Source organism: Myotis daubentonii, chromosome 10 (assembly GCF_963259705.1).
Source record: "Myotis daubentonii chromosome 10, mMyoDau2.1, whole genome shotgun sequence".
NCBI lineage: Eukaryota > Metazoa > Chordata > Mammalia > Chiroptera > Vespertilionidae > Myotis > Myotis daubentonii.
In genome coordinates this window covers 13,934,583-13,947,354 of record NC_081849.1, presented here as the reverse complement: position 1 = coordinate 13,947,354, position 12,772 = coordinate 13,934,583, and the positions used below count along the sequence as shown (strand labels likewise).

The 12,772-nt window shown below is 37.2% G+C and overlaps 1 protein-coding gene across 9 annotated transcripts in view; it reads right to left on the bottom strand.

Annotated features, from left to right (window-relative positions):
• Window positions 1-12,772, bottom strand: part of CFTR (CF transmembrane conductance regulator) — a 197,365-nt gene that overhangs the window by 39,489 nt on the left and 145,104 nt on the right. The gene's annotated exons all lie outside the window — the stretch shown is intronic.

The window sequence follows — 12,772 nt, the reverse complement described above, 5'->3', positions numbered from 1 at the left end:
ATGTTCTCACGGGAAGGAAAGGTGACAAAGGCGGACATCTGCATTATGGTCAGCTTTGCAAATGCCACTACTAATTAGATAATGTGGCCAGATATTATTATTAATTACTAACTAATGCCTGCACTTCACCTGCTCGCCAATGTACACATTCTACTTGAAGTACAAGGTATTAGTTAGTATTTAATTAGTTTTTGTGGAACCTGAAACTTAGGTAATTTGAGGGGCTCTTCTTTTTAACAGAATCAAAGTTATGCATATATAATTAAGTATAGGGCTTTTGAAATGATAGGGCCTGTAGCTCATATTTCAGGGGCTTCATGTTAAACCTACTGTGCCTATGACAATAATTTTATTCAAAGCATTCCTTGTATTTTCCCCATTTAATGCATAGCTTAAGAAAGCTTTATTAACGGTAAATGAATCCATTGTTCCACCTCACATGCCCAAAGCAGTCTGTGTAGGGAGAATGGCAGTGTGGTGAGTAGTTAAGTAGGTAATCCAGGCTGCAATTGTACCTCTGAGCTCCTCAACCTGAAAATATACTTTGCTATTTGGATTAGAAGGAAGTTGCAACATACCAAACTATTTTTAGTTTCATCTATTTGTTTCCACTGAGCTTTTAAACCTAACTTAATCCTTTTTCTAATTTAGAATGTCTACTAACATTTTCAGGTGACATGTGAAAACGGCTGTGCCATTGTCCAGACGGAGTTAGGTGGAAATTCAGATTTGGCAGTTATCGAGAGTGACTGATAACTGGCAAACTCCCAACCTTAAGATGCTGCTTCCTGTGCGTAGAAAAGCGTTGCCAGAGGAGGAATGAGGGGCAGCTCTGTCTGGCCCGTTGTCAGCAGTCACATTGCAGCCACCCCAGTTTACATGGGAGCATTTAGATTATGAAAAGTAAATGATGAAGCAAAAATGAGCCTCGAGCATTGAATCTTTTCTTCTTGTGAAAAGGAAAACTTGACATAATCTGTACAGATTTTTATAAAATTGGAGTTTAGCCAAAACAAGGTGGGACTTTTGCTTGAGAATCATCTGCTTAAAATTTTTGGTTTCATTATTCGGATTTACTATGCTCCAAAAAGTATCCTAGATCAATCTTTAAAACTGAGTCTCATTACCTTTATAGTAACACTTAAAGTTACTAATCTCAGCACAGGAGAACAGTCTATGGGGAGTGTGATAGTTTTAACAAAAAAGTAGCTCCATAGCCTCACCTCAAACTTGCTTTATAAGGAACATGTCAAAGTGGAAAAAGAAAATAATTCCTCGTTTTCCTTTTCACTTTTTGTTGACAAAGAGGGGCGAGAAGGTTTAAAGACCTTTTCTAGAATAAGTCATGAAGCCACATTTCTCTCCCTCACAAAAATATTCTAGTTCCTGTTATCCTTTGGTTGTTTAGAAACCCAGGCATCCAAAAGCCATGACAATAGAAAATTTATTTTATAATCCTCATGTCTGGCTGGCAATACTGCAAAGAGATTTCATAACTGGTTATTATAGGAAGATTGCCCAGAAGTAAATGTGAAGAGAAACATCCTGAAAACTTACATTATGTGAAAAACACCACACATTTTACAAGAGAAATTTTTAGAATGTGAAGTACATAAAAGTAGGTATTAAAATATTTTAAATCACAGCTTCTCTGGGTAGGCCCAAACTAACTGCTTTTCAGCACTCATAACACACCTGAAACCCAACGCCCTATTAGAGTCATTGGTATAATCTTTAGGCTATGCACACGGACTTAAGAGATAATGCGTATCATGAAAAAAGGCTCTGCACAAAATATATTCATGAGACTCTGGTCTAGTTTTCTGTGTCTATCACTTGTGCTCCTACAGTAAAAAGTCAGTACCATATTCCTATGAATTATTAACATTAACAGCATAAGTGAGTTACTTATAGTATACTATAAACTAACCCTTAGTAAATTATTACCACTTGCTATCTCACAAATGATTTATATACTCTAACCTGTGGCAAAACACAGGGCAAGTTAGTGTCACTTTCTCTGATTGCAAGAAGTTTGACATAAGAGAAAGAAAATCCATTACAACTAATGACAAAATACTTGTTCTAAGTAAACATCAAGGTATCAAAAATATGCTGATGCTTATTTTCATTAATTAAGAGCCTTAGTAATCATGGTACTAAATCATGGTAAGTGTGCCAACAGGCAAAGGAAGACTCAGATTTACCCTTTTGTCTGACATCATTCATTAAATCTATTATTCAAATTGGAGATTACTTACACTCTATCTTGTGTTTCGTTTTGTTTTTTTTTAAGCACATGAAAAGCCATCAGCAAGTGCTTGGTGAATGCAATTGGATGTCTGTGCTATCCACTAAAAATATTTCAAAGGAAAGCTCAAGAAGCAAGTGTAAAATGACATATCAAAATATTTTGTCACCCTAACCGGTTTGGTTCAGTGGATAGAGCGTCAGCCTGAGGACTGAAGGGCCCCAGGTTCGATTCTGGTCAAGGGCATGTACCTTGGTTGCGGGCACATCCCCAGTAGGGGGTGTGCAGGAGGCAGTTGATTGCTGTTTCTCTCTCATCCATGTTTCTAACTCTATTCCTCTCCCTTCCTCTCTGTGAAAAATCAATAAAATATATTAAAAAATATTTTGTCACGGTTTTCACTATTTCAATAAATAACAGGCTTTTTTAGAAAAAAAGCTTAATTTTGAAATATTGTGGCTTCCCCAAACTCTGTCATTAAGCAATTAAACATCATCCTTTATTTGTCTTGTAGATAATTTATATCTATCTATCTATCACTAGTCAATATCTAGGATAAAAATGATTTGCTGATGGTCCATCAATTCTAAAGTAAATTCTATGCCATAGATCAGAAGTCAGCAAAACTGTGGCTCAATGGCCAAATAAGCTATAACCATTTGTTCACATTTGCTTTGCCCTACAAAGGCAGAGTTGGGAAGTTAACTAGAGACCATAAAACTGACAGAGCTGAAAATAGTTACTATCTTTGACCCTTAGCAGGAATATGTTTGCTGACCCTTTGCCATGACTCAGAAAATCGGAACTAAAATGAATATTAAAGGCCATCTAATCTAGTGATTCACAAGTCCAGATACACATTAGAATCACCTGAAACAATTTAAAAAAAATATAGACACCTGCCCCCAATGAATAAAACTGATTTACTTGGTCTTATAGGACCTTGAGTAATCTAAAATTTTATAATTCCTTATGTGCTGCCAGGTTGAGAACCTCTGATCTAATCCCTTCCTTCTGGCTAGAAATGATAAAATCTAAACACAGGAAGTTAAAGTGACAGGCACAAAGCTCAACAAGTTTTCAAACTTTTCAGCACTCCAGCAATCCCTTAGGGTCCTCATAAGCTTCTCCGACTAACTCGGGACCAGAGAACATCAACTGGCCCCCAGTTCTTTAATCAGCTCTGACTATGGCAGAGGTGAACACCCGAATCATCAGACTTCTGCACTTAGGGAGAGTGGCAGACATGTGTGCTTCCTGTGAGCATCTAGTATAATGCCTGGGACGTGCCAATCAATGGTTGGAATCTTTCATATGAAAAGAGTTCAGAAGAGAGAAAAGATCAGAGCTGATAGGAATCTTAGAAAATTCCTAACCAAACTGTTTCATCTTACAAATGAGAAAAGTGAATCTCTCAAGGGTGTTAATGACGTGTCTAAGTTCTCAAGTTTTGGGTGTAAGGCCAGAATGAAATGCAGAGTAGAAAACCACTCTGCAGGATGGAACGAGAATGGTTAGATGGAAAGAAATCTTGGGATAGAGGTCATGAGAAGAAAATATACCACAATGGCTCGTGAGAACGGAAAAACAAAGATATGATCAAGAGGCCATTAAAAGGAGGCACACACACACACACACACACACACACAAGATAAATGAACCCTCCTCTCAGATTCTTATAGCAGAAACTATTTTCTTTCGTTTTTAAAAATATATATTTTATTGATTTTTTACAGAGAGGAAGGGAGAGGAATAGAGAGTTAGAAACATCGATGAGAGAAACATCGATCAGATGCCTCCTGCACACCTCCTACTGGGGATGTGCCCGCAACCCAGGTACATGCCCTTGACCGGAATCAAACCTGGGACACTCTATCCACTGAGCCAAACTGGTTAGGGCTTTCTTTCATTTCAATCCTCACCAGAGGATGTGTCTATTGATTTCAGAGAGAGAGAGGGAGGGAGAGAGAGATATATCAATGTGAGAGAGAAACATCAATTGGTTGCCTCCCACACCCAGACCGGGGATCAAACTCACAAAGGTTCAGTGTATGGGACGAAACTCAAACCAACTGAGTCACCCAGCCTGGAGAGAAACTATTTTCAATACCAGATAATTAGGCATCAGAAGCAATGAAGAAAAGTCAGGTTCTCCTTTTCTCTTCCCAGCAGGTTTCTTAGTCATTTGATCTTTACTAAACCCAAAATAAACGTGGGCAATAAAAGGACAAAGGAGAAACAAACATAAGTTTCTATTGACAGAAAACTCTCTTCAGATTGCATCAATCTTGCAAAAACTTTGTTGCCCCATTAACTGGAATCTAAATGTGAGCCCTACAGATGCACAATCTTCTCTGTTCATTGTTTCCTTCCTCTTGTGTTATAAGGAACACACAACACAACAGCGATGGTTTATCTGCTGATGTCGTTAGAGAATTAAGGAAGCAGGATAAAATGCTCAGATCTTTTGTTCTGTTTTTTAATTTAATTTTATTGTTTAAAGTATCACAAATAGTAGTAGTTATGCTCACTATATAACAGATAGCCCTAAAAAGACATAAACTGCCAACTGCCTCATTCAAACAAAGACTATGATTGTAGGCAAGTTGTCAGTCACCAGATGGCTTGATGCATCACCTTTGTAACCTTTAGGTCTTATTTATTTATTCATTCATTTATTTTTCTTTCATTCACTCATGGAAGCAGAAATCTAGATATGTATTGCCTATTTAAGATACATAATGCTTATCTAGCTAAGAATAGGAGAAAGAGAGCTTTATGGCACTAAAACTGACAGGCATCTTGTAAATCCATAGGGAATAAATCAGTACTTGACTTTGTTAATTAAGAATGCAACAAATTTAATAAAATAGCATTAGCAATAACAACTACAATCTATATAACATTTGATGTATGGAGTTAAAACAAATAAACACTTCTCTTTTCATCCCATCTACAGAATGGTATGAGATATGTAATTGATATGAATAGAGAGAACTATACACAATTTGTGCTAAAATGAAGAATGAACTGAAGTAACAGTTTTTAAAACAATGTTATCAATTGAATAATTGGAAATCCCCTAACATGGGAGTTTATAGTGGAAATTATTAAATTAAACTCTGATAAATTACAATATTTTTTAATTTATAGGGTGATTCACAATCTATTATACTATAGTAAGTCCTCACTTAACATTGTCAATTGTGACTTTAAGCAAATGGATGTATAATGAAACCAATTTTACTATAAGTTAATTGATATAAGTAAGAATTAAGGTTCCTACAGCATCTCATTAATGCTATAACTAAATGACATTGAATGAAACAATGTTATTTGAGAACCTGCTGTATATTATTCATAAGGTGCCAAGGTTCGCATAGTTTTTTCCAACCTGCTAAATAAACCGAGACAAATTAGTAGATAGAATAGACACTCGTTCTTTCTCAATCATCTCTAGATATTCTATGTGTATTTTGAAGAGCTTCTGGCCAAGAACTTATGGCCTAAAATGTCAAGTCCTCTGGGAGATACCTATCACCGTGCTTTATGAACACTTGGAGGTATCAAATCAGTACTTGGATGTATGTTTAGAGAGCAGGGTAGTAGTCTAAACTACAGATATGAATGTGTGATCCTTTAAGAGATGGGTTTTTTTCCTTGTAAGGAGAACTCAGGATTTGCTCTCTTTTTAAAATTTTTTTTTTCTTTATTGATTAAGGTATTGCATATGTGTCCTTATTGCCCCATTGCCCCGCCCCACCCCACCCCCCACTCATGCCCTCACCCCTCTGGTGTCTGTGTCCATTGGTTAGGCTTATATGCATGCATACAAGTCCTTTGGTTGATCTCTCCCCCTTACCCCCACCCTCCCCTTCCTTCCCTCTGAGGTTTGATGGTCTGATCCATGCTTCTCTATCTCTGGATCTGTTTTTGTTCATCAGTTTATGTTGTTCATTATTTTCCCTAAATGAGTGAGATCATGTGATATTTATCTCTCTCTGACTGGCTTATTTCACTTAGCATAATGCTCTCCAGTTTCATCCATGCTGTTGTAAAAGGTAAGAATTCCTCTTTTTTACCGCAGCGTAAAAGATGGGTTTTGAATTATGGAGGTAGATAACAACAGCTAGAGAGAGAGTAGATAGAAGAGGGCTAGAATATAGCTGAGGTTTAAGAAATGTGCAAAAAACCAACAACAACACCCCCCCCCCACCCAAGGACCAGCAAAGAGGAGAAAGGTAGAATCAGAGAGGTAGCAAGAACACAAGGTGAAAGTGGTATCATGGAAATAAGAGAGGAAAATATCACGAGAAGGATTTTTCCATGGCATAAATACTGCTGAGAAGTTGAGGGAGACAATAGCATTGGCTCTGGCAAGATATTGGTCATGAGTCACGGGGGTGACAGAAATGAACTGAAATAGGCTATAGAAAGAATGGGGAAAAGGAAATGGAGACAGGAAGTCTTTTCAAGAAGTTTGGCTGTAAATAGGTCAATGAAATGGGTGTAAGCTGGAGGTCAAGGGAAGGTAGTTGTAAGCTAGAGAGAAAGATCCAAACAAGAAAGGTTAATTGCGTATTACTGGCCTTTATATAAGAGCAAAGACACAGAAGGAAGGTGGAGCACATGAATAGAGTTTCAACAGGGGAGTGCAACTGGTGAAGAGAAATGAGGTGCTTCTTTCTGGTTGCATCTTGTTTTTTCTTTCTATAAAGTATGTAGCAAGGTCATTGGCTGAGAGTGAAGAAAGTAGAATTATTAAAGCACCCGAGAAGAGGCAAAAAGGTAGGAAGGAATTATCTTAGGGGATAAAATAAAGAATTAATTAGGGAGATCCAAGATGGTGGTGGAATAAGTAGAATGCTACACTAACCTCCTCCCAGGACCAAAGTGAAATTACAGCTAAATTAGAACAATCATCCTGAATAACCAACTGAAGACTAGCCTGAAGACAAGTCTTAGAACCAAGGTTTTACAGAAGAAGACACGAGACTAGTAGGAAGGGCAGAGATGCACAAAAGGCTGGCCCCATTCCCACAAGTGGTGGCTAACAGTCTGGAGGGATATCTCAGCTGCAGGGGTTCCCCCTAAAAAGCCTGGGGTCTCAACCACAAGCTGGGCTCCCTAGCTCAGAGCACCAGAGCCAGGAAGAGGCGCCACATAACATCTGGCTGTAAAAATCAGTGGGGGTTCTATCTGCCACGGAGAGACAGGAGTTTTCTAGAGACACAGGTGCATTCTTATTGGGCCAAAACACAGAATTCCATTCACAGTCACTTACCCTGGACTCGTAGAGAGGGGGCTAAGCCAACTAGAGTCCCAAGAGAAAAATCTGGGGTATGTGGCTCTGGGGAGAGACTCAAATACACAGAAGAAAGAAATTGAAGAAAATACAAATAAGTGGAAGAATATAACAGGTTCATGGATAGGAAGAATTAACATAACTAAAATGTCCATACGACCCAGAGCAATCTGTATATTCAATGCAATTAATATCAATTTATCAATGTTGTCTTTCACAGAACTAGAACAAACATTATAAAAATATATATGAAACCACAAAAGACCCCAAATAGCCACAGCAATCTTGAGAAAGAAAAACAAAGTAGAAGGAATCACACTAGCTGTAATCAAACTATGCTACAAAAACCATAGTAATCAAACCGGCATGATACTGGCATAAAACCATATATATATATATAAATGGAACAGAATATTGAGCCCAGAAATGAACCCATGGCCTCATGGTCAATTAATATTTGACATGGAGACAAAAACACACAATGGACTAAAGATAGTCTATTTAATCAATGGTGCTGGGAAAATTGAACAGACACATGCAAAAAAAAAAAAATGAAACTAGACCACCAACTGACACGATACACAAGAATAAACTCAAAATGGATTACAGACTTAAATGTTAGACTTGAAACCATAAAAATCCTAGAAGAAAACTTAGGCAGTAAAATCCTGGGCATTCCTCTTAGCAATATTATTTCTGATGTATCTCCTCAGGCGAGAGAAACAAAATAAAAAATAAACAAATGGGACTACATCAAATTAAAACATTTTTTGCACAGCAAAGAAAACCATCAACAGAATAAAAAGAGAGACTACTGAATGGGAGAACATATCCCCCAATGATAAGGGGTTAATATCCAAAATTTATAAAGAACATAAAATTCAACACCAAAATAAAGAAACAATCCCATTAAAAAATTGGCAAAGGACCTGAATAGACACTTCTCCAAAGAAGACATACAAATGGCCAATAGACATATGAAAAGATACTCAATGTCACTAATCATTAAAGAAATTAAAACTGCAATGAGTTATCACCTCGCATCTGTTAAAATGGCTATCATCAATAAATCCACCAACAAGTGTTGGTGAGGATGTGGACAAAAGGGTACCCTCATCAGTGCAAATACAGATTGGTGCACCCACTGTGGAAAGGAGTATGAGGTTACCTCAAAAAATTCAAAATGGAGCCCTAGCTGGTTTGTTTCAGTGGATAGAGAGAGCATCAGCCTGTGGACTAAAGGGTCCCAGGTTCAATTCCGGCCAAGGGCACATGCCTGGGTTGCAGGCTCAATCCCCCCAGTAGGGGACATGCAGGAGGCAGCCAATCAATGATTCTCTCTCATCATTAATGCTTCTATCTCTCTCGCTTCTCTTTTTAAATATATATTTAAAAAAATTAAAAATGGAACTGCCTTATGACCCAGTGATTCCACTTCTGGGAATATATTCAAAGAAACTTGAAACACTAATTCAAAAGAATATATGCATCCCTATGTTCCTGTGAAGCATTATTTACAATAGCCAGGATTTGGAAGCAGCCCATGTGTCCATCAGTACATGAGTGGATACAATGGAATACTACTTGGCTATAAAAAAAGAAAGAAATCTTATGCTTTGCAACAGCATGGATGGACCTGGAGAACATTATACTAAGTGAAATAAGCCAGTCATAAAAAGACAAGTGCCATATGCTTTTGCTTATATATGGAATCTAATGAACAAAATGAATTAGCAAAATAGAAAAATACTAATAGATAGAGAACAGACTGACAGCTGTCAGAGGTGAGGGGGGTGGCAGAGCTGGGTGAAAAGGTGAAGGGATTAAGAAAAAGAAAACCCTCATACAAACAGACAACAGTATGGCAATTACCAGAATGAAAGGGGTATGGGGGGAAGTGGAAGGTATAGGGGGGATAAATGGTGATGGAAGGAGACTTGACTTGGGGTGGTGAACATACAAAACAATATACAGATTATAGAATCGTATACCTGAAACCTATGTAATTTAATAACTAATGTTACCCCAATAAATTCAATGAAAAAGAAAAACAGGTAATTAATTAGGAAAGAGTAATGAAAGGGTTCTTGGCCAGTTTTGAGTGCTGATATTTGAGATGTATAGCCCATCATAAATACAAAGTGGCTAGAAGTAGTGATGAGGAAGTATTATCATCCAATTACCATTACTGGTTGAAAGTTAGGCCCCGGGTTATAAGCAATGGATAAGCTATAAAAGAAAAGTCATATTGCCATTTTAATAACTTCGTAGTTCTGTTGGCATTTGACTCTGTGTCCATGTCAAATGGGGAAATAAAATATTCTTTACAAATCTAAAGAGTTTTTTTCTCAGTTGCCCAGCAGAAAACTAAAAGCATGCATCAAACAAAACACTTTGTTTACTGCATTTTAAACGGAGATCTGAATTCAGTTAACAAATCAGTAAGATAAAAGTGAGAACATATTGAGTTTTTACTTCAGAGGTCACAAAGTCCTTTATTGTTAAGATCATTCAAATGTGAAACTTGAGGACATAGATATCTCCCCTTGTACTCTGAACATATGCCAGGTGAAAATTAAAAAATATTAATGTACAACTTTAGCAATTGCATGGGTGAAAGCAGTATGATGGGAATTAATACCTAAATAAATGCCCACTGAGGCTCTGAAAAGACCACTGTGTGATGTGACCAGGAAATGAAAACTAACACAATCACTTTGATAATCAAACTAAAGAACATGACTTTTTAAAAAATGAGATAAAATGCAAATATTGACACTTTTAAAAAATATATATTTTATTGATTTTTTACAGAGAGGAAGGGAGAGGGATAGAGAGTTAGAAACATCGATGAGAGAGAAACATTGATCAGCTGCCTCCTGCACACTCCCTACCGGGGATGTGCCTGCAACCAAGGTACATGCCCGCCGGAGTCAAACCTGGACAGGCCGGCGCTCTATCCACTGAGCCAAACCGGCTAGGGCATATTGACACTTTTTTGGTTAATATTCACCTAAGGATATTGTTTTGATTGTTTTTTTGAGAAAGTGGAAGGGAGGGAGAGGGGGGGGGGGGGAGAGGGAGAGAAAGAGACAGAGACAGAGACAGAGAGAGGAAAAAGGATGTGAGAGACACATCGATTGGTTGCCCACAGCATGGCCCTAAAGCTGGGGATGGAACCTAAGACCCTTCAGTGCACGGGCCAACGCTTAACCACTGAGAAATTCTGGCAGGGGCCAAGTACTGACACCTTTTATAGTCTGTATTAGGACATAATAGTTCTTTGCAAAATTCCTTTTAAATTAGGAGATGAAAGACACAATGTCAAAACATGGGTCACAAAGCCCAGGATGCGATGTGAAAACCTAGAGCAGTAAAAATACCTTAAAGATACCTTAATGGAGATTGGACAAACAGAATAGAACTGCAAGAACAAAGGTTTTGGCATCAATGTGTGGAAGTTGATACCTAAACCAAGACAATTAATATGGCAAAGAGAAAGGAATTGTGAATATACAGGTTGAAGAGATATTTTAGAAAAAGAGGTGACATAATGAAAATTTTAATTATAAAGTCAAAGTTGTAGCAACTTGGAACAAAGAATTAAATAAATGCAAGCACAATATTTATTTACTCTTCTCCTGCTATTTTTCAACAGAAACATTTTAAAGTACATTTATGAGACCCAGCCCTAAAAGCATGAAAGCTAAGTGAGGAGATGAATGGGTAGCTAAAAAGAGCTGGCCAAACGAAAAAAAAAATAATGTTAAAGGAAAAGAGATAAACCCTACTATAAATCATGTTAAGGTTAAATTACATTTTAATGAATTATAAAAATTCTTTGGTTAAATAAAACATTAAGACTATGCTAAGTGAAATAAGTCAGTCAGAGATAAATATCACATGATCTCACTCATTTGTGGATTATAATGAACAGCATAAACTGATGCACAAAAATAGATCTAGAGAAAGAGAAGTGACAGAGAAGTATCGATCAGATGCTCAAACCTCAGCGGGAAGGCAGGGGAGGGTGGGGTTAAGGGGGAGAGATCAACCAAAGGACTTGTATGTATGCATATAAGCATAACCAATGGATACAGACACCCGGGGATGAGGGCATGAGGGGGGGCGGGGTGTGGAGGACAATAGGGGGATAAGGACACGTTTGTAATATCTTAATCAATAAAGGAAAAAATAAAAATTAAAAAAATGTAAAAAAGATACATAGGCAAAAAAAAAAAAAAAGACATTAGGAGGTTTGGTTTTTTTTCCTTAGAGATTTTTTATAATGATATTTATTCTGGCAGGAATTGAATATACAAATGTCACAGCTGAATGAATGTGTGTGGTTTGAGAACAAGTGAACTGCCTCAAGAATGGGAAAAGGAACTTGGACTGCAATAAAAGTAATTCTCAACATGGGTTTCTAGACCCTCCACCAATGCAGTAATGGATGACTGGTTTTAAGTAGAGTACTCCAATAGACTAAGAAAAGTTGATGATTAAGCTATCCAGACAAACTACACTGTCTGATTGAAAATTATGTATTTGTGTGTGTTTTTAAATAAAAATGGGAAATCTGCCTTGCTTCCTTCATCTCTCATTCTTGCAGCAACGGGATTGTGCTCCTGACACTGTGTAGCTCATAAACCTACTGCAGGCTCTGCATTCTAGGGAAATAAGACAGGAGAAACAACCAAACCAAAATATGATTTTTGTATACACCAGTCAAGGATACAAATGTGTGGTAATACAGATCAAGTAAAAAGAGAGAAGGCAATGATAAACACTTAAAGATGAGAAAGGAGCTATGACTACACACTGGGAATTTTAATACTAAGAAAAGAATATAGTTTAAAAAAGGTAATGCTGATAAATTTGAAAACCTAAGACAGGTAAGAATTTCTTAAACACAATACCAAACATACAAAACATAAAAGGAAAGGCTAATAAATTAAAAACTTCTTTTGATCAAAAGACACTAAAAGACCAGCCACTGACTGGGGGACCATGTTTAAAATGTATAGAACTGATAACTGATCCAGAACTCATAAGCTCCTACAAATCAATTAAGAAAAAAGCCCAGTCTATTTGAAAAATAGGAAATCAATATGAACAAATCAGGAACAGAAGCAAAAACTCAAATGGCCAATCAATATGTATTAAGCTGCCCTATCTCCTTAATAATCATTTCACATCTGATTGCCAAAAAGTAA